The sequence below is a fragment of the Astyanax mexicanus genome, chromosome 4 (genome assembly GCF_023375975.1).
Source record: "Astyanax mexicanus isolate ESR-SI-001 chromosome 4, AstMex3_surface, whole genome shotgun sequence".
NCBI classification, from domain to species: Eukaryota; Metazoa; Chordata; class Actinopteri; order Characiformes; family Acestrorhamphidae; genus Astyanax; species Astyanax mexicanus.
The window spans coordinates 15,327,904-15,348,322 of NC_064411.1; the positions used below are offsets into that span (position 1 = coordinate 15,327,904).

The window sequence follows — 20,419 nt, forward strand, 5'->3', positions numbered from 1 at the left end:
ATTTCCTGTTTTACTGTCTATTGTTATTGATAGCTAGCCTAGCTAAATGTACAAATGTAGCAATTGTTGTTTTAATGACTATTATTATTGTTTGCTAGCTAGCTAAATGTTCAAATATGCAGTTTGCTGATTTACTGACTTTTATTATTGGTAGTTAGCCTAGCTAAATGTACAAACAAAGCAGTTTAACAGTGTTTTACGGCCGGTATTTATTTATTTTTTATTTCTTGCATATTTTTTTTCTTAAATGTAATTTGTATTCTCTTTCAAGCATTCATTCGGTATCTCAGTATGGGATACGCCACTCTCGCATATTCCTCATGTAGCCCCGGCTAATATATATATATATATATATAATATATATATATGTAATATATATATATATATATATATATATATATATATATATATATTAGGGCTGTCCCTAACGATTATTTTTTAAACGATTATTCTAACGATGATTTTTTTTCGATTAGTCGACTAATCTATTTATTGAGAAACATATTTAAATAACTATTATTTTACGTTTTAAAGCAAACGATAAATTACTATATTTATATATAATAACAACAACAACAACAACAACACAAGCCTACTAAACCAAACCCCACACTTATAATCACTTACATGTACAACACGTTGTTTAGATCTATTACGCTAAAAATGGATAAGCTCCCATACACCACCTCCGTGTGTTGTTTTCTGTGACCGCTAGATTTTGTGACCACTGGCAAGTAGTTCTCAGCAGACCGGTGCACTGGCCGATTCGAAACGTGTTCGTTTCTAATGTTTACCCCGACTGGCCAAAACAGTTAAGTTTAGGGCTGAGGGTAAGGTGTAGGTATAGAAAGCTTCCGTTTTGCCAATGAACGCTCATAACCGTGAGCACTGGTCACAAAATTCCGACGGTGACAGAAAACGGTGTAACACCGCAGCGCCGACGGCTCTAGCTAAAATAACTTAAGGCAGCTAGCTTAGCTAAACACCTGAACTTATGAATAATGCTACTGTTTCTGGAAACTGCGAAATGCCATGCACAAATATAAACCAAAAATGTATCATTTCTGCCTGTGGCAGGTTTAAAACCTTTGGTAGACAGCCTTAAGTCTTTTTAAGGACACCCGCGGAGACCCTGATGTAAACGGTAACTTACTGTGTGACTCTGTTAACATAGTGCTCCTGGATGTTTGCGCTTCAAGTGCTCCTGCATAGCAGTTGTGCTACTGTGATAGACCATCCCCATTTTGCACATATGGCAGAGGACCACATTGTTGCCCTTTTGCGTGAAATGCTCCCAAACTTTAGATGCCCGCTGGCGTTTTTTTGTAGCTGGAGATCGCTCTCCGGAGTCCATGCTCTCCACAGGCACCGCCATGTTTACGACGCGCCGACGCGCGTTATGCAAATCGATGTATTTTCGTAATCGATGACGTCGATTATGTCGACGCGTCGCCCCAGCCCTAATATATATATATATATATATATATATATATATATATATATATAGCACCTTTAGATTTTACAACTGTGAGATAAAACAGATAATACAAATAAAACTGATATAAACTACAAAGTGAAATATACAAGTTAGTGGAAAATTAACACTACATATACATATAATACAGAATAAGATACAGAAATAATTTTAACTATACATGCAGAAAAAATATGTAATAAAGTAAAAAATAAAGTAAAGTAATGCTTAATCTTCCTTTGTTAATTTTGATTTATGTGGTAACTAATATGCGGAAGGAAGAAAAGCTTGCGCATTTACTAACAATTCCCTACTTTACTACCACATGATGCCACTAATTCCCGCTCTCTCCGCACACTTTTGAAGGCATACGCATGCCTTAAACCTTGCTTAAATGTACGCTCGTTTTCACGCCAAGTATTTCTTTATAAATCACAATTCTTGCGTGAGATGTTGCTTACGCACATTTCTGCCCTCTTTTTATGCGTACGCACTCTTTATAAATGAGGCCCCTGCTCTTTATGAGGCTTTGATTCAGCAGTAGATTCTCTCCTGTCAGATTCCTGTCAACATTAGCCTGTTAGCAGCTAACAGAGTTAGCAGTGAATTAGCTCTCTTTCTCTTATACTGTTTAATAAACTGAGAAAAGCACGAATAATTTATGGGTAAATTTATGAGATTAAACTAATTCAGATTTAATTAGTATAATTAAAGGCTGATTTTTGGTAAGTTAGGAAAAAGCTGAATTAGCAAGCTTCCTAGTGTTGGCTAAGCTAGCTACTGAATGTACCCAAAGTTTCTGAGGAGAAAGAGCATTTATTTTCTGTTTTCTGTGACCTAGAAAGGTTTTTAAACGGTTTGGAGGAACTAATTGCCACCATTCTAACAATTCTACAAATTACTATCTGTTTTAAGCTAATTTGCCTCAGTAAGAGTAAATTATCCTCAAATTTTACCTCAGTTTATTTAATTGTTAGCGTTTACTAGCTAACAGATTTAACGTTTATTTACACAGTTCTTAAACTTAAATTTAGTTGTTTTTTTAAAACATTACTCACACCTTCACTGTTTCTTATAATTCATATATTCTTTTCTCTACAGTGTACAAATCAGTGAGTCTTGGTGAATGTTTCTGTTCTTATTATGGTAAATAGGGCCTGCAGAGATTTAATAGAGGAATCTGTTCTTTAGAACATAATGTTTTATATCATTGTTAGAAGCACAAACACACCTGAGATTATTTATATTTTACAATTACTGTTACAAAGAGCCAACGCTAGTTAACTAGCTAACGCTAACTAGATGAAGCTAAGTACCCAGTAAGCTTTCTAACTTCTAAACTGAACGGTTTATCAACCAAACAGCGCCTGGGTGTTTCAATATCCACTTAAATCGTGTACGTTTTATTCAGTCTTAATGAACTCTGGACTTCACATGTTAAATAGCTAAATGTATATAAACTAGCTGGTTAACTGGATGGCAGTACCTGCTGTGGACGCGCTGCACTCCAAAAACGTCTCTCTCTCAGAAAAGCATCTGAAAAGTTCTGCTCAGGTTTATACAGGAAAGATCTCTGAGTAAATGCTCCATGTTAGCCCAGTTCAGCTTCGTCTTCATCCATAATCTCCACAAACAACAAGCTCTTTTACGCTAGCTCTGTACCTGGGCTCTTAAACCAACCAACCTCGTGACGTCACCAGTGATGCACGGGCAACATGGCGGCACCCTAGCTCAAACGTACCAAACATAAATATATTATAATTTAGTGTGTAAACATTTTATATAACCCCCCCCCCCCCCCCCCAAATAAATTCCATTATATTTAATCCCTTAGAAAACTTGTACAAACTGAAATGTTTCATGTCCCCTTTAAATATGTGGGCCCACTCTGAAGAATACACTCATAAAGAACAGAATTATAGATGAAATGAACAGAACTAAACGGTGCAGGCCTGGTTCGGAGCTTAATGTCCGCTTTACTCTAACGAGCAGAAATAAGAGTTTCAGATTTACCTCAGATTCAGTGAATATGAGCGGGAGCAGAGCGCGGGGTCCTGCAGCACGGAGCGTTTTCCCTCAGAGGAACTCTGATCCACGCGGGGACTCAGAGCGCTCTCTGGTTAGCAGTGTTAGCGGTCCTGGTGTTCAGTGGAGGCGGAGAGAGCGCGAGTCAGTCCGGGGAACAGTCTGTCGGAGCGGCGCTGCAGCGGAGAGTTCACGGCTAGCGCAGAGCAGCTAATACACGAGGCTAAACACAGCTAGCCGAGCTGGCTAAGCTAACAGTGCTAACAGAACTTTACTTATAGAGAGATTATCCCAGCTTTATCCACCAGCACACTCTCAGTATGGACTTCAGTGTCCTTAAAACTACCGGTTAGTTTAATTAATACTGATTATTAGTGAATTTAGTTCAGCCTGTGAGGAACTTTTTCCTCCTCGCCTCTCCCGCGCTGCTACTCCCGCATCTCCGCTGTTCTCTCTCGTCCCGTGGGCGGGCCCCTTCCAATCTGGTACTCCACCCTCACCTGTACACTTCTCCCTCAGTATATCCTTTAATCACTTTAAAGTGACCTTCTTGCAAAAACACAAGAAAAAATGAAATATATAATCTGTACTGCTTTTCTTTTCTTTTTAAACTATTTACACAAACACAATGACTATTTTGAACATGTTTAGTACTCTTTTAAACCATCACTATGCATTTATAATACTTTATTTATTACTGTATTTATCTATTTTAGAACTAGGGAGTTTTACATTTTTTACATTTGGTCAGTAAAATAGCAAATGCTGTGTTTGGATATTTAACTAGCCTAGCTACCAATAATAATGCACGGTAAAACAGAAAATACTTTGTTTGGACATTTACCTACACTAGCTACCAGTAACAATGGTCAATAACTCAAATGTAGAATTTGGTAATTAAGTGTAGTTGGTGAATGACTATGCTCTTTAAAAAAACAAAACAACCCAACCCACAAGCACTCACAATAAAGAACTTTATAAACATATGAATACAAGTTAAACCCATGTTACTCTACCTTTGGACGTAATTGTATATTTAACCCTTTTAAGCCTGAACCAATAACAAAAAAAACATATTTTTCCGAATTTCAATCTTAAATTGACTATTGTTACACTTCAACACAAATCCATTTTACACTGGCTTTCTCTGTTGGGCACCTTTGAGTATTTAACAAATAATAACATGAGACAATCTCAGGCCTATAGGTTTCATGTCCAACATATGTTGAGAAAACACAATGAGATTGCAGATCTGCAATATAAAAGTAGTTTAATAAAACACACAGATGAGTAAATATAGAGGTGAAGCAATACAAAGATAATAGTTTGTAGTGGATAAAAACAATTAAGAAACTACATGATTTGGATATTCTTAGTAAATTTTGGAGATCAAAAAACCTTAAGCAACATATAATATTCAATAAGGAAAAGATAAGAGAGCATAAACCTTGAGTAATACAACAACCAAATATCCCTCTATGGTTACAGATTTTAATCAGAACGAACCATAGACAAATGAGAACACCATCAGAGGGAATGAACGAGCCTGCAACCTTACTGCACTAGACAAGTCTGGAGGGGGTTGATTTCAGTATGGGAACTACGGCTGGAGCGTTTTATTTAACCTCTGGAAAGGATTTTGTTGGCCTCTCTGCGGGTCTGGATGCTTCTCCAGTCCACACGGCAGTATCCGGAACAGTGTCGTCTCTCTCTGTGGCTCTGGGTCTCACTTTTGGGAACACACTCTGGAGTTCCTCAGCTGGTGTTTTCACTTCTTCTTTCATGCAGATGGGCCTAGTGGTAGTGGAAAAGACTTACGATTTGCACTTTTAATTGCCTTCAAACTGAACTAAGATGGAGTTTTCTCTCCTGTGTGAATGCGCTGGTGTTTTTTGAGTTTACTCTGTTGAGTAAAACTCTTCCCACAATCTGAGCAATAAAACGGTTTCTCTCCTGTGTGAATGCGCTGGTGTTTTCGAAGATTACTCTGTTGAGTAAAACTCTTCCAACAGTCTGAGCAGTGATACGGTTTCTCTCCTGTGTGAATGCGCTGGTGTATTTGAAGAGTACTCTGTTGAGTAAAACTCTTCCCACAGTCTGAGCAGTAATACGGTTTCTCTCCTGTGTGAATGCGCTGGTGTATTTGGAGAGTGCTCTGTAGAGTAAAACTCTTCCCACAGTCTGAGCAGTAATTCGGTTTCTCTCCTGTGTGAATGCGCTGGTGTTTTTTGAAACTACTCTGTTCAGTAAAACCCTTCCCACAGTCTGAGCAGTAATACGGTTTCTCTCCTGTGTGAATGCGCTGGTGATTTTTGAGATTACTCTGTGTAGTAAAACTCTTCCCACAGTCTGAGCAGTGATACAGTTTCTCTCCTGTGTGAATGCGCTGGTGATTTTTGAGATGATTCTGTTGATTAAAACTCTTTCCACAGTCTGAGCAGCAATATGGTTTCTCTCCTGTGTGAATGTGCTGGTGAATTTTGAGATGACTCTGTGTAGTAAATCTCTTTCCACAGTCTGAGCAGTGATACGGTTTCTCTCCTGTGTGAATGCGCTGGTGCAGTTTGAGATTACTCTGATGATTAAAACTCTTCCCACAGTCTGAGCAGTGATGTGGTTTCTCTCCTGTGTGAATGCGCTGGTGAATTTTGAGATGACTCTGTGTAGTAAAACTCTTCCCACAGTCTGAGCAGTGATGTGGTTTCTCTCCTGTGTGAATGCGCTGGTGTTTTTTGAGATCACTCTGTTTAGTAAAACTCTTGACAGAGTGCTGATGTTTCTCCATGTCGGGACTTGGCTTCAATTGTCTGTTAAATGTAGCAAACTGTTTCTGTGTGTTCTGGAGATTCTTCTGCACGGCTTTTGCTTCACCTCTTTCAGCAGTTTCACATTGCTCTTAGTTAAATATCCTGGTTGTTGGTGATGAATTTCAGGAGAATATTTTAATTTCTGGAAAAAAACAAAGAAAAATGCCATTAAATATTAAAATAAAAGCAGGTCAATTAACTGAAGAGAACTGCCTAAATCAGTTACACTATACTTATAAAACTACTGGGACATCTTCATTTACCATAAAAGCTTCTGTACTTTTATCCCAGTCGAAGTCCATAGTGTAAGGGGGTGCTGGTGGTCCTCCAGCCACTAGAAGGAGGCCACCTTTTGTCACTCATAATAATCAGTCTGACACCTGTTTAGTGCCTTTATAAGGACTGAATAGAATAATAGAATAGAATAGTCCGATTGAGGCCATTTCGAATATTTCTATCCAATTGGATGAGGTGGATAATCCTATAAATAATCCGATACGAAGAAGAATAACAGCCTTGTAAACACCTGTACCCGATTACATCCCCAATCAGAATGTTTAAGTATGTTTGCGCATGTACCACAGCGTTTTAGGGCCACTCTTAAAAAATAATAATAATAAAACAGTTGACTTTGAGATAAAAGTTTATTAGGAGAGGAGATATATTTGTATTATTTTAGGTAAATTTAACTTTAACCACTTAAGCTGCAGTTTAGGAGCGGAGCAGAGGGAAACGAGCACTCATGAGCTGTTAAATAATCACCATCAGTTATCTGCATGTAAGATGCTGATTATTAATGCTGTAGTGTTACTGTTACTGTACATAATACAGTGTCCAGATTTTCTCGTGGCAGCCTCCTAGAATACCTGCGCAGAATTTTTTGTTCCTTTTGTTCCATGTAGTTCATATTTAATAAAATATAATAATAATTTTTAATGACTGAAAATGAACTGAATAAGATGAGCTTTCACTTCATTGATCAATAGTACCATTTTGACCACCCCAAAGAGAAGCACTTACTCCATTAAATAATCAATGCTTCACTTTCTTATGATCAACACGAATAATCAAACATTTTTTTACAGACAAAATTTACCATGCAAGTTAACACTGTTCAGAAATTTACACCAAATTGATACAACCCTTTTAACCCTGTAAATGCTAAAGTTGTACCAGATGGACTTGGTCCTCACTGTTGATGGTAAACTTCAAGTGATGCCCCAACTTGTTTGCATTTACATTTGAATTTAGGTAAGATGGCTACAGTTAGAGTGACACTAGAGATAGAAATGTGCACCAGTTTATCAGAAAAATGTATTTCGTTGTTAGAGTCACTTCAAACTACCCCAACAAATAACACTTACTAATTACTATGGAAAGATCAGTGCTGTTGTTAGAGTACCAATTGTAACATTGATTCCAGTAGACACTTTTTTTTAAATCTAAATTTAATTTAAAATATTGTGGTTACATTTTTTTGCATTTACCCTATTGATGTCCTGCAGGTTCTTGAAAAGGAGATCTTACTGCAGCAGATCTTGTTTGTTGCTCACCTTGTCTAAAGTCTTACTATTTATGTATTCTAAAAGCTTTCCATAAATTGAGGTCATTCACACCTACTCCCTGTAAAATCACTCTCGGACATCACAATGGACCATCCTGATTTCTGTATAGAAGGGTACTTCACACTTGTAAAAGCGTTTGAAAATTCATATGCAAATTAAAGTTTTAAACAAATCATTATAAAATACAAAACATTTGTTTGAGTTTATTTGTTAATAGGATGGTAAAAACTTGTTCAAATGAGTCCAGCAAGCATTCTCATTTTACTACAAAATAGTAGCCAATTTAGACAGAATTTTTGTACACATTAAAGGAAGAAGTTACTGATGTTGAGACTATTTGGGCCAGCTTATATCAGGTTCTGTGTAGGAATAAAACAAACTCCCCTGGTTGATTGAGTCACTTAATCCTCCTATTATGTTTGGGGTAAATTTGACCCCTTTCAATGTTTAATGCATTTATTTAAGTAGTTAATCTCATTTTATTTACCTTTTTATTTATATATTTGGTGAAACTCTGGTTAATAAAACTAAAGTAAAACAAAATACCCAAATAAAACAATTCTTGGTTTAAACAATTAGTATGAAACACTCAACTGAGAAAACACACCTCCAATAAGAGGTAAAACACCCAGATAAACAGTTCAAGCACTTTTTGTTGGGCCGGTACGTTGGTGCACTTATAACTCCACTCAGTCAGCGAAAGCGAAAGTGAATCGAATGAGTCAACCGAGTCAGTTGATTCGTTACTCACGGTTCACACAGAGCTCGCGGACATGGCGTCCTCAGTAGCCATGACAACAGACTCGCGGTTCGCGGTGCTCCCGGTCAGAACGCAGCAGTCCCCAGCACTCACAGCGGGAGACGACGCAGTGCACGAGCGACGGGAAGATCAGAACACTCTCCGTGTTCAACTCACACGCGAGGTCCGGCCGAGCTGCTGCAGACAGGCGCGAGGAAACTCAGCAGCAGCAGCAGCTCTCAGTCCGCGGAGAAGCGCCTTTACTCCACAGTCCGGCTGAACTGCCTCTTCAGAGGTTCCGCAGTAAAACTGAACTGAACGCTGCGGTTTAGAGCACTATACAGTACAATAGCACTGTAACTGTGTTATAGAGCGGATAACAAGTAAATAAAAGCGCTCCGGAGAGTCTAAACACAACTTCTCTCCTCACTTTCTCTCTCCTTCTCCTCCAACACACACCCACAGACACTCACACTCTCCCTCTTAGTCCCGCCCTTACTCGGCGCGGATTGGATAGAAAAATGTCTGTCGAGCTTTTCACTCGTATGATTGGCTGAGCTGAACAGGAAACCAGCAGGAAAAACCCGCGAAACAGAAAAGGCACATGGGAAATGGAGTTCGTATACACTTACAATGAAAAACAAAGAAAATAATACAAATACAAATACACAGGATATTTTTAAAGGTCCTACACAAGTATCTAATGTTATCTAGCTAGCCAATGTTCCCAGTGCTTTTTTTTTAACCAAGTATCTAATGTTATCTAGCTAGCCAATGTTCCCAGTGCTTTTTAAACCAAGTATCTAATGTTATTTTGTTAGACAATGTTCCTAGTGCTTTTTTAACCAAAGTATCTAATGTTATCTAGCTAGCCAATGTTCCCAGTGCTTTTTTTAACCAAGTATCTAATGTTATCTAGCTAGCCAATGTTCCCAGTGCTTTTTTTTACCCAAGTAGCTAATGTTGTCTAGCTAGCCAATTTTCCCAGTGCTTTTTTAACAAAGTAGCTAATGTGATCTAGCTAGCCAATATTCCCAGTGCTTTTTTAACCCAGTTAGCTATTGTTACCAACAATTTTAACCGGTAGCTAAAGACGACACAGCTAAACACGACAGCGAATACCTTCACCAAGCCAGGACATATTTTGTTCTTTTAATGTGGATACAAACTTATCTGCACTTCTTCCTAAATAACAGTGTGGACATTTCAGACATGAGTAGATGCTGCATTGTCCGACATCCATCCATATGCGTTTCTTTTCATATTAATTTTGAAGATTCAAACACATTTTTTATGATTGAGCTAATTAAAATGTCATTTCTGGACCTGTATGTATGTAGATGCATGAAATAAGTCTCTACTGATACTGTATATTGTGTACAATAACATTAATTGTAATAAAATAATTAACAAGAACCTGGGTTTGCTTGTGAGAGAGAATGTTAGCCAATCTTGTTCTGTGCTCTCTGCCTCATCACCGACCAACTCAATCAAAAAAGTAGTATTATCTAAGAACCTAATAAAAGGAAAGAGTCGGGTCGAGAGTTCACTCTCTCTCAAGCATATACAAAAAAATATAGAGTAGATGAAATTGTGGGTAACGTTAGCTTCTGTAAAACTGCAGCAGGTCTTGGAGCTGCTGCTCTGAATCTGCTGGTGTTGAGCTTCTGCTGCTCTCTGGCTCTGCGGATGAAGTTGGGCTTTAACCTGATGCTGTGATTTGCCACGGTGTCCGCTATATTGATTTAGTAAACAAATCAGTTAAGCCATTGATGTGGAGCTGCAGATTTTCTTGGTTAAAACACAATTAAATTTACATTTCTCACCAAATTTACTTTTATGTTTTTTATATTTGAAGGATTTTGTTTTACATATACAAAACAACACGTATTGAACTCAGGAGTGCATATCACTGATAGTCTGAAGCTTATGTGGTGGAAAATAATGAACTGAGTTGTAAAAAAAATCAGGAATCTTTTATAAATTTATATAAAAGAAAAATCTTCGGACATTGTTGGTCACGTGATCAATGTAGAACGAATCGGCACAGTGATTCGAACCAATGCGTGTCATTTTTTCTGCACACGCCTCAAAGCTTCAGATTAAAGGCTAACATCACTCACTTAGAATGAAATGAAAGTACAAAAGTATTTATGGTAATATGAAGAGGTTCCAGTAGTTTTGTATGTATAAGGAAACTTAATTAAGGCAGTTCTCTTCAGTTTATTGACCTGCTTTTATCTTAATATTTTTCTTTGTGTTTTCCAGAAATGAAAAATATTCTCCTGAAATTCATATTTAACTAAGAGCAAAGTTAAACTGCTGAAAGAGGCGAAGCTGAAGCCATCCTGCAGAATCTCCAGAAAACACAGACATTGTTTGCTACATTTAACAGACAAATTAAGCCAAGTCTCGACATGGAGAAACATCAGCACTCTGTCAAGAGTTTTACCAAACAGAGTGATCTCAAAAAACACCAGCGCATTCACACAGGAGAGAAACCGTATTACTGCTCAGACTGTGGAAAGAGTTTTACTACACAGAGTGATCTCAAAAAACACCAGCGCATTCACACAGGAGAGAAAAATCTCAAATTTGTCCCATGGCAATTAAAAGTGCAAATTGTAAATCTTTCGGACAGAACACCTTATCCTACACAAATGTTTCACTTTGTCACTTGGGACACGTTCCACCAGAAATAAACATGAACTGAAATTAACAATGGATTTTACAGTTTCAGCAAAATGAATCTTATCCAGGGATGATGTTTATTGAATTCCATGTTGTGTTTTCTTGTATGTTTGATATCAGTTTTTAGGGTAGTTACGGTAGGAGTTCAGTTCTGAAGAAGGGAAGGTTTTTGAGTTTGAGCAAGGGCACTGCCAGTGTTTGCACCAGATGGTAGATTAGCATAATTTAGTCTTTAAAATTTAGATGCCATAGTTGTTAGGAGTAGATTAGGATTTTGGATCAAACCTTCAGCGCTTATGCTTAGAAGGTTTTGAAAGAATTTAATCACTTTTCTAGCTTATGCATATTTTATTATTTCCATTAATTTCTAGTATCTGTTTTTAGTCTGTGGAAGCCGTCCTCAGTTCCCCAAGCTTAGCATAGCTTAGCTTAATGCAATTAACTGCCAGGCCGCCCATATGAAAGGATAAGGGGATAACACCCCCTGAGCCACTCCAGAGAGAGTGTGCTCCCAAAAGTGTGACCCAGAGCCACAGAGAGACAAAACTGTGCCGGGTACTGCCGTGTGGAGCATTCAGACCCCGCAGAGAGGCCAACAAAATCTTTTCCAGAGGTTAAATAAAACGCTCCAGCCGTAGTTCTCATACTGAAGTCGACGCACTCCAGACTTGTGTAGCACAGTAAAGTTTCTGGCTTATTTATTCCCCCTGCTGTTGTTCTCATTTGTCTATGGTTCAGTCTGATTAAAAATCTGTTACCTTAGAGGGATATAGATGGATATTTGGTTGTGTTGTATTACTCAAGTTTTATACTCTTTTTCTTATTAGATATCATATCTTGCTAAAGATTTTGAATCTCCAAAATTACTAAGAATATCCAATTCATTTAGTTAATTGATTGTTTTTATCCAGTACCAACTATTATCTTTGTATTGCTTCACCTCTATATGTACTCATCTGCGTGTTTCAATAAAAGGCTTTTATATTGCAAGACCTGCAATCTCAGCGTGTTTTCTCACAATATGGTTGATAACCTTTCTGTGACCTGTAACCTATCCATCCTGAGACTGACTTATGTTATTACTTGGTAAATACTAACTGCCACCCAAAGGAGAAATCCGGTGTGAAATGGACGTTTTTCCACCTCCATTCACCCCCAGGAGTTGTAGTTGTCTGTAAAAGTTTTGTGAGAGCTTTGAAAATGCCCAAACAAATTGGTAGGTTAGGGTTCAGATTGCAAAACGAACTAACGAAACGGAAATTCCAGATGTTGTTGGAAACATCTCTAATATTCTTGCATTTTTAGTGACAATTTTGAAATCTGTCCCCCTAACTTAAGTGTAATGTGTCCTTTTTAATAAACTATCTCTGCATTTTCATAGCTCTCAGTGCCTCAGTATAAATTTTAGGGCTCTCAGAATTCTACTAATGAAGTGTGGCGCTACTCTGAGCTTGTTAAAGGTTTAAAAATAGCCATTTCTTTGCATGAGTAACGCTATGGTCCATATCATATTGCTAGTTTTGTAAGTCTGCTGGGAACATTGGATAAAAGCACTGTATTTGGAAATACTGGGGAAGAATTGAGGTGGGTTATTCAACTATTCATACTAGTCATGTTTCAAAACAAGTCAGTTTAACAACAGATTTCTCCTTTACCTGAAGTATTTAAACCATCTGACCTTCAAAGTCACCTAAGTTGTGGTGTAAGTGCGTCCTGTTAGTGGTAACACCAATAATAGCTATAATCATTATTATTATTGTGATCATTTTCATAATTACTGTTTTTGCTGAACAAAGGGATAATTGCATTCATTAGGGCCTGATTAATTCAGGAGAGAGAGGTTTTTAAAAGTATAGGAAAACCACAATCATTATTGACATGATGAATTACAATTTCCTTGATAGATATGAGGTGATTTTAATTTTGTTAAATTGCAAAAGTGGACAAAAAACATTTTAGTTTGTTTTCTAAGGGATTAAATGTAATAGAATTTATTTGGTGGTAATTTTTAATACAAAATGTTTAATACAAAATGTTACAACCCTAAACGTTTGAGCTAGTGCGCCGCCATGTTGCCCGTGCAGCACTAGTGACGTCACTAGGTTGGTTGGTTGAAGAGCCCAAGTACATAGCTTTGAGTCACGGTTAAGGAAAATAAATTGTCGTTTATCGAGATTATGGATGAAGACGAAGCTGAACGGGGTTTTGATCTGTTTCCTAGAAACCCAATGGTTTATGCGTTCGAGCTGGTGAGGAGACGAAACAGATTATTGGTACAAACTCCGTTTTATACAGAAGAGCAGCCAGCGGTTCCTGTACAGGTGGAGAGGGTCGGTAACACTAACTTTACCTGGTGCAGATGCGGTCACTGCACTGCTGTGCCGACTGAAACCGAGTGTATTTGCTGTCAGGAGGCTAACGTGGACCATTTGCTCAGAGATCTTCCCTGCAGAACCCTGAGCAGAACTTTTCAGATGCTTGTCTGAGAGCAAGAATTTTTGGAGATGTCTATTCTCTCTCTATATGAGGTCCATGCAGAAACCTTGCAGCCCGTCAACAGCAGGTATTGCCATCCCATTAACCAGCCTGTTTATATACATTTAAATATTTAGCATGTAAAGTTCAGAGTTCATTAAGACTGGATGAAACGCACATAATTTAAATGGATATTGAAACACCCAGGCACGGTTTTGTTGATGAACCGTTCAGTTTGTAAGTTAAAAGGCTTGCTGGGTAGCTAGCTTCATATAGCTAGAGTTAGCTAGTTGGCTAGCTATCTTAAAAAGGCTAGCGTTAGCTATTTAGCTAACAAACTTGGCAGGCTAAGTAGCTAATGCTAGCTTTGTTATCTGTTAAATGTTAAATGTAGACTTTTGGTACCTCTCGCTGCTCTGCTAAGTGGGTGCTTCGTTTGGCTCATTCCGTGCGGCTCACAGCTGCTGCTTTTATAGTAACTCCAGTACATTCCAGCTGTTCAGAGGGAAAATTAAAAAGGAGGAAAAAAGCCTCAGACTTTAGCTTATTTGTCCGGCGAACGACTAAATGTTAAAGTTACTTAAATTCCAACCATTGGATTAAATGTACTTTTGTTAAACATCTCACCAATCATTCTCCCACAGCAACCAAAGAACCAATCCAAATGCATTTTTACATTTGCTTGAAAGCAGTTGTATGGAAAAGTTGGTTTAGCCTAAAAATAAACCAGTGGTATACATCCTTTCTTACATGTAAAATATCAAACTACAGACCTCTTAATTTCACTAATGATTATACCAAATCTAAAGATATATATTATATAAATATATATTCATAATCTTATGAGTTGCTTGTCAAGATGGCTTACTTCATGTAACAATATTATACGTTTACATAGGCTTTCAATTACCATTATCTAAAATTACTTTTAATATTATTTTATTAGGAGAAATTCTTAAACAATATGAATTAATAATGTACAGACCTTCATCTGATATCAAATGTGTAAATAATGTTTTCACTAGCATGAAGTGCATTTTGTATATAGAGATCTAAAATATAACACCTGTAAGTTAAATTCTGAATAGTACAAATGCTAATTTGAGTCATTTTATTTTCTGTAGTAGAAATGGGAATTATTGAAATGTATCAATATGTATATCAAAGGTAACATATAGGCTACCTAGTAAAAATTATATTCATGATCCTGGTAATAAGACTAGTTAAAATGTATTTATAGATCTGTAGATCAGCATGTTGTCATCCTTCTTCTTCTTCTTCTTCTTCTTCTTATTATTATTATTATTATTATTATTATTATTATTATTATTATTATTATGAAATGGTTTATAGCTGTGTAAAATGGCTTGGGATATTTGTGCACCCTGCCTACTCTCTGACCCTAAATTATAATAATAATAATTATTATTATTATTATGTTTTTTTTTAGATGGAACAAAACTTCAGGAGAGCTTCACTCTACCACAAGGGCTGTTCCATTCATCTTAAATGCATTGCAAAAGTCACCCAGTCCACTGCAGGGTCCTTTAGTTTCAAGGAGAAAGTTTCAGCTGAGTTTGTAACTAAACACTGAGCACTGAGGGATGGGTGGTCAGTGTTCTCCTTATCCCTGACAAAGGAAAATGAGAACAGCTTGATCGCACGTATTTGTTTAAAAACCTGTTAATAAAGAACCAGAAGGCATTCATAAACACAAACACAGATATATAAAGAACGAGTAACATGCCTGTAGGAAAAGAAATTGTGGGGAAGCACAGAGCTACTCTGTCCACCAAGCATGGAGACAAAGCTTGAGGAGGTCAGATCTGCAAAAGGCTTTGTGACCCTGCAGGGGCAAATAACACCAGTGAGTGTTTTAATAGCTGGGTAAACACTGATCTGTTTCCAAGAAAAAACACTTTATACTAGCTTTTCATGCCAACTGGGGTTAAAAATGTATTAAGTAATTGTTTTGAATATTAAGATAACTTAAAACAATTAAGTAATAAAGACTGATGTGAGCAAAAAATTACAAATAAAATAACGAGTAAAAAGTACATTCTGTTGGGCAAGTTTACTAATTAATTTAAGCCATGTTAGAATAAACACATTGAATAAAGTAATTGGCATTGATTGTGTTAAAATATTATTTATATGTCAATTCAACAAATGCACCTCTACCTTCAGTGCTCCTAAAGCATTGTAAATTAGCTGAAATATTGTCATTGCTCTCTGAGCCACTTTCATAACCCATTTTATAAAAAAAAAAATAGTCACACCTCACTTTTAACCCTCTAATGCGCAACATTCATTTTCTTTGTAACTTGTAAGTTACGATACTTAGCAATAAATTAATTCAGCCATTCAGAATTTAAGGTTTTCCTCAATTAACTTGTTTTTGATCATCGTACATCCTTATTTTATTTTTTAACTTACCTGCTTTTTGAATACATGTGGGTCAAAAATGACACACATTAATTTTCTATGTTAATTCATGTATGACTGAGGGTTTCTTTAGCACCAATCTTCATTTTTATTTCCCTTTATAACTTTATGAAGCTTTTTTATTTTTACATCAGATTTACAGACATGGGTCAGCCAGGACCTTTTCATAGCTCAACACAGTTCAGCACAGCTCCCGTCACACAGCTAACTCAGTACTGCTTTCAATTGTTTTAACCTAACTTTAGAAAATATCTGATGACAGATAACTATTATTCAGTATTAGCAGCATATGTATTATTCTGTCTCTCTCTCTCAAACACACACACACACACACACACACACACACATACACACACAGTGTGGTTAAACGGGTAGACCCAAATGCAGACACCATAGGCAGAGTTCAAATGAAGCATCATTCATTAATATAACGTTACAAGTAATTATTATTAGCTAGCTGTGGACTACTGTATTAGTTAGCTAAATCTACTGCTGTCAGGTCTTAGCCCTGTTTCGTGTCTCTGTGTGTCTTCCCCACGTGACCTGTGCCTCTCTGTGTCTCCTGTCAGTAGATTTCCACCATGTGTTTCTAATTTGTAGCTCCACCCCTTCCCCAGGTGTTTCCAATTCTAGTGTGTTTTATGTACTATAAATAGCTCTCCTCTGCCACCTTGTCCTCCGTCGGTCTTTGCACTAACCCCTGTTGTTTGTCTCTCCGTGTCTCTTTGTTATTTCTAGCCCTAGCCCTAGTTCCTTGTATATTACTCTGCTTGTGTTTATTAGTTTATTCCCTTGTTAATATATATCCCTGCCCTGTTTAGTTTTGTTTATTTCTTGTTTGGTTTTTCTAGTCTCTTGTTTAGCTCCGTGTTCCCTAGTTCCGTGTACATACCCCTGCTTTGTGTTTATTCCTAGTTTAGCTCCCTGTATATATTCCCTGTTTGTTTATCATTATTATCATCACTCGTTTGTTATTGGTTATTTGTGTTTCTTTGTTACATGTTTACTTGTTCCTCGTTTCCTTGTTTCTTTGTTATTTATTTAATAAATTATTTATTTATATCGCCCTTACCTGCACCTGTGTCCGCCTCCTCGTCTCCCTGCCTGGGTCATTCGTGACAACTGCAGTTAGCTAACTATAACTAAAAACTATAAAATAAATTGTTATACGTACTGTACTTAGCTAAGTACATAGGAAAGTAGATAGCTAAATTGGGGTACAGAGTATTTTTTTTTCTTTTAAGAACTTTATCTTGTATGTATTATTATTATTAGTAGTAGTAGTAGTAGTAGTAGTATTTACTCAATCTGTGTTTAAAAGTCAGAATCTTGGTAATTTACTATTATTTACAAAACTTACAAAGGTTTACAATTTTATTTGTTTGTTTCGAGTGAATGTTTGAAACTGTTCTACTATATAAAAATATATAATTATTTATTCTTAATAAAATACTGTTAAAGGCTTTGATTGGTATGTACCTCTGTCAGTCAGATATGAGTCATATAGCAACTGAAAAACACAGACGAATGTTTTGAATTAGTAGCTGTTTTTATTTTTTTTCATTTATGAAATATATGCTTATACTTACAATAACTTAAATATATATTTACTAATTAAATATTATATAATGATTTACATGCACCCATTGTCACCCCTTTTAACAGGGACCAGTTATGCTCATTTCAAAATGTTTCTAAAAAAAAAATATATATATATATATATTTGTAGACATTTTTTACTGTGTACATTTATATTTTATGCAAGAGACTTTAAAAAGACAACCCATAACCACGATGGTCCTTTCTACTCCTCTACAAGAGAGGATTGATAGATAGGTTGTGTTATGAAAGTAATTTGAAACTTAGCATTAATCGCATCTTATAAATTATCAAACATATTACACAACTGACAGGGTAAAATGACTACAAGACACTTCAAACATAATCAGTGTAAACACTTTAAATTAGTAAACTGATTATACTTATTCAAATCATATATATTTGGAACAAATATGTTTTACATTTATCTCTGTATATGTACCTGTTGCTGTCTTTTAATGAAAACTGTCTTTGTGTTTTCTATCTGTAGGCGTGATCTCCTCTGCGTTTGAGACGGCTGTGGTTATAGAGGGCGTGATGGAAACAGAGGAGAACTTTGTCCTCCTCCTCGACACAGGAATGGAGCTGAAGCTACGCTGTCATGCCAGGCGTGAGTATGAAAAGGTTCTTTAAGGTTACCTCAGGGAATTTACATAAATGAAACGATTAACTTGATACAGTAATGTGTTTTCAATGTGTAATTTAAACCTCTTGTTTAAATCATCTGGACTAAGGGAATTCTTGCATATCTTTTTAAATTCACCTTTAAATATCGCACCTAAATATCAGCCCTAATCTTGTCCTCAACCTGAAAAATGTGAAGTCATCATAAATTCATAAAATCTTCAATCATCTGGACAAACTGTTTATGTGGTTGAAATGGGTTTATCAGACTACAACACTATAGTACAATATGTGAATATAAATGAGGGTCACACCTAACGTCACTTTTACACACATTCTAGTCCACTAATACTGAGATACTGCTTAATAAAACAGAGAAAACACACTTGGTGTTGCTTAGTTTGTGGAGGTATTAAGTGCTTTAATTACTCCATGCTCATGTTTTGTACATCAAAACAATACTAAATGTTTTCACTTCTTCCTTTTCAGGACAAAAAATGAAGAGTTTTTGTAATGTTTTATTAGGTTGTTCAGGTTGATTTAATATTGTGAGGGATTATTGTGTTTTTTAATACGTTAACATAGATTTTTTCATATTTATTAAAGTTTTAATGATTAATGATCATTTGATGACTGCAGTAAACTTCTTCTGGGAAATAGGGTCTGCTGTTGAAATTTTTTTTTTATACCTGAGCGTTTACAATTTCAGAGGAGTACCAGTAAGTAGTTAGATAATCACAATGTTGACAATGTTAATATAAATTATAATAATTATATATTTATTGTAGTGTAAAGATTTGCAACATCTTTGGGCATATCAATCTACACTTTGACTTTCTAAAATAACTTTCTATTTTTTTGCCTTTTATTATTTCACATCTGCCATCTGGAAATGCATATCTAGTTTTATTTGTTTTTTATATTTTTGTTTATCTATGTATTTTTTGCTAAAAGGAAGGCATTAAAAGTTTAATGCTAAAATATTTGGTCAAAGAAATCACAAACATTTTTTATTAAATTTGGCTTAGATTCATTAGATTTTGGTTAAGTTACTCCTAGTGTGAAATAAAGCTGAAAAACTTGCAAATATTATAAAAATAATAACATGCATTCAATTATTTAATTTAATGCTGAACAATAATGAGTTGATTAAGGTGTTGCTCAAGGCAAATGCATCCTGATAAAAGGACTCTATGATAACCACAGAACTTTTATCACAATGTTTAAACACGTTAGCTACAGAACACTAATAAATGTCTGAGAAATTAGAGTGTAAATGGGAACACTTTACAATACTGTTTTATAGTTAATAGGTAATTAAGCAGGACCTAAGCAGTAACTAATTAATAGTGCTGCATTAACACCTAAATATCTTCTATTTACTACCAGGAAGTACTGAGTAAAATACTCAGTAGATAGTACTTAACTAATGATTATAGTGGTTCACTAATAACCCCACATTAATTACTGAGATTTACATATCTCCTGGAGAACTGCTTACTAATTATGTCTCCTTTATAGTAACTATTCATGAATTACTGCTCAAAGCATCATTAACTGCTCAGAGGAAAACTCGTACATGCCACCTGGGAACCATAGATCTAAATCAATGTACACAAACAATTATTTGATCAGTGCTGATATTAAATATATCACCATATTTGAATGAAGACAGTGACACCATTTGTAGTAGTAGCAATAAAATTACCTTATTATCCTCAGTATCTTCCAAATATTAGCAAAAGATTTCCTCATGTGAAGATAGTTGCTGTAAACAAATAATTAGTAGCAATGGAGCTGTCTGCTAACTGAATTGTTTATGTTTTTTTAAAATAATCCTTTGGCCTGCTTTTACAGATTGTGCCATCTCATTTTGACCAAGTGGATCCAAGAATGTTACACTGTGCTGGTGTTTATTGAAGTACTGAAAACAGCAAAGCAAGTGTCAATAATTGAACATTGCATGTCGTTTAAT

The 20,419-nt window shown here is 36.1% G+C and overlaps 2 protein-coding genes across 6 annotated transcripts in view; one reads left to right on the plus strand and one right to left on the minus strand.

Moving 5' to 3' along the window:
- The window catches only part of LOC125801100 (NACHT, LRR and PYD domains-containing protein 12-like), a 318,379-nt gene that overhangs the window by 271,797 nt on the left and 26,163 nt on the right, over positions 1 to 20,419 (plus strand). The gene's annotated exons all lie outside the window — the stretch shown is intronic.
- Positions 1 to 20,419, minus strand: part of LOC125801430 (zinc finger protein 239-like) — a 269,977-nt gene that overhangs the window by 33,347 nt on the left and 216,211 nt on the right. The window contains exon 1 of one of the 4 annotated variants that reach the window (XM_049478165.1): positions 8,623 to 9,044. The exons of the other annotated variants lie outside the window; for them this stretch is intronic. The gene's annotated coding sequence lies outside the window, so the exon portion shown is untranslated. Of the gene's footprint in view, positions 1 to 8,622; positions 9,045 to 20,419 lie in introns of those variants that run through there. 4 annotated transcript variants of the gene reach the window in all.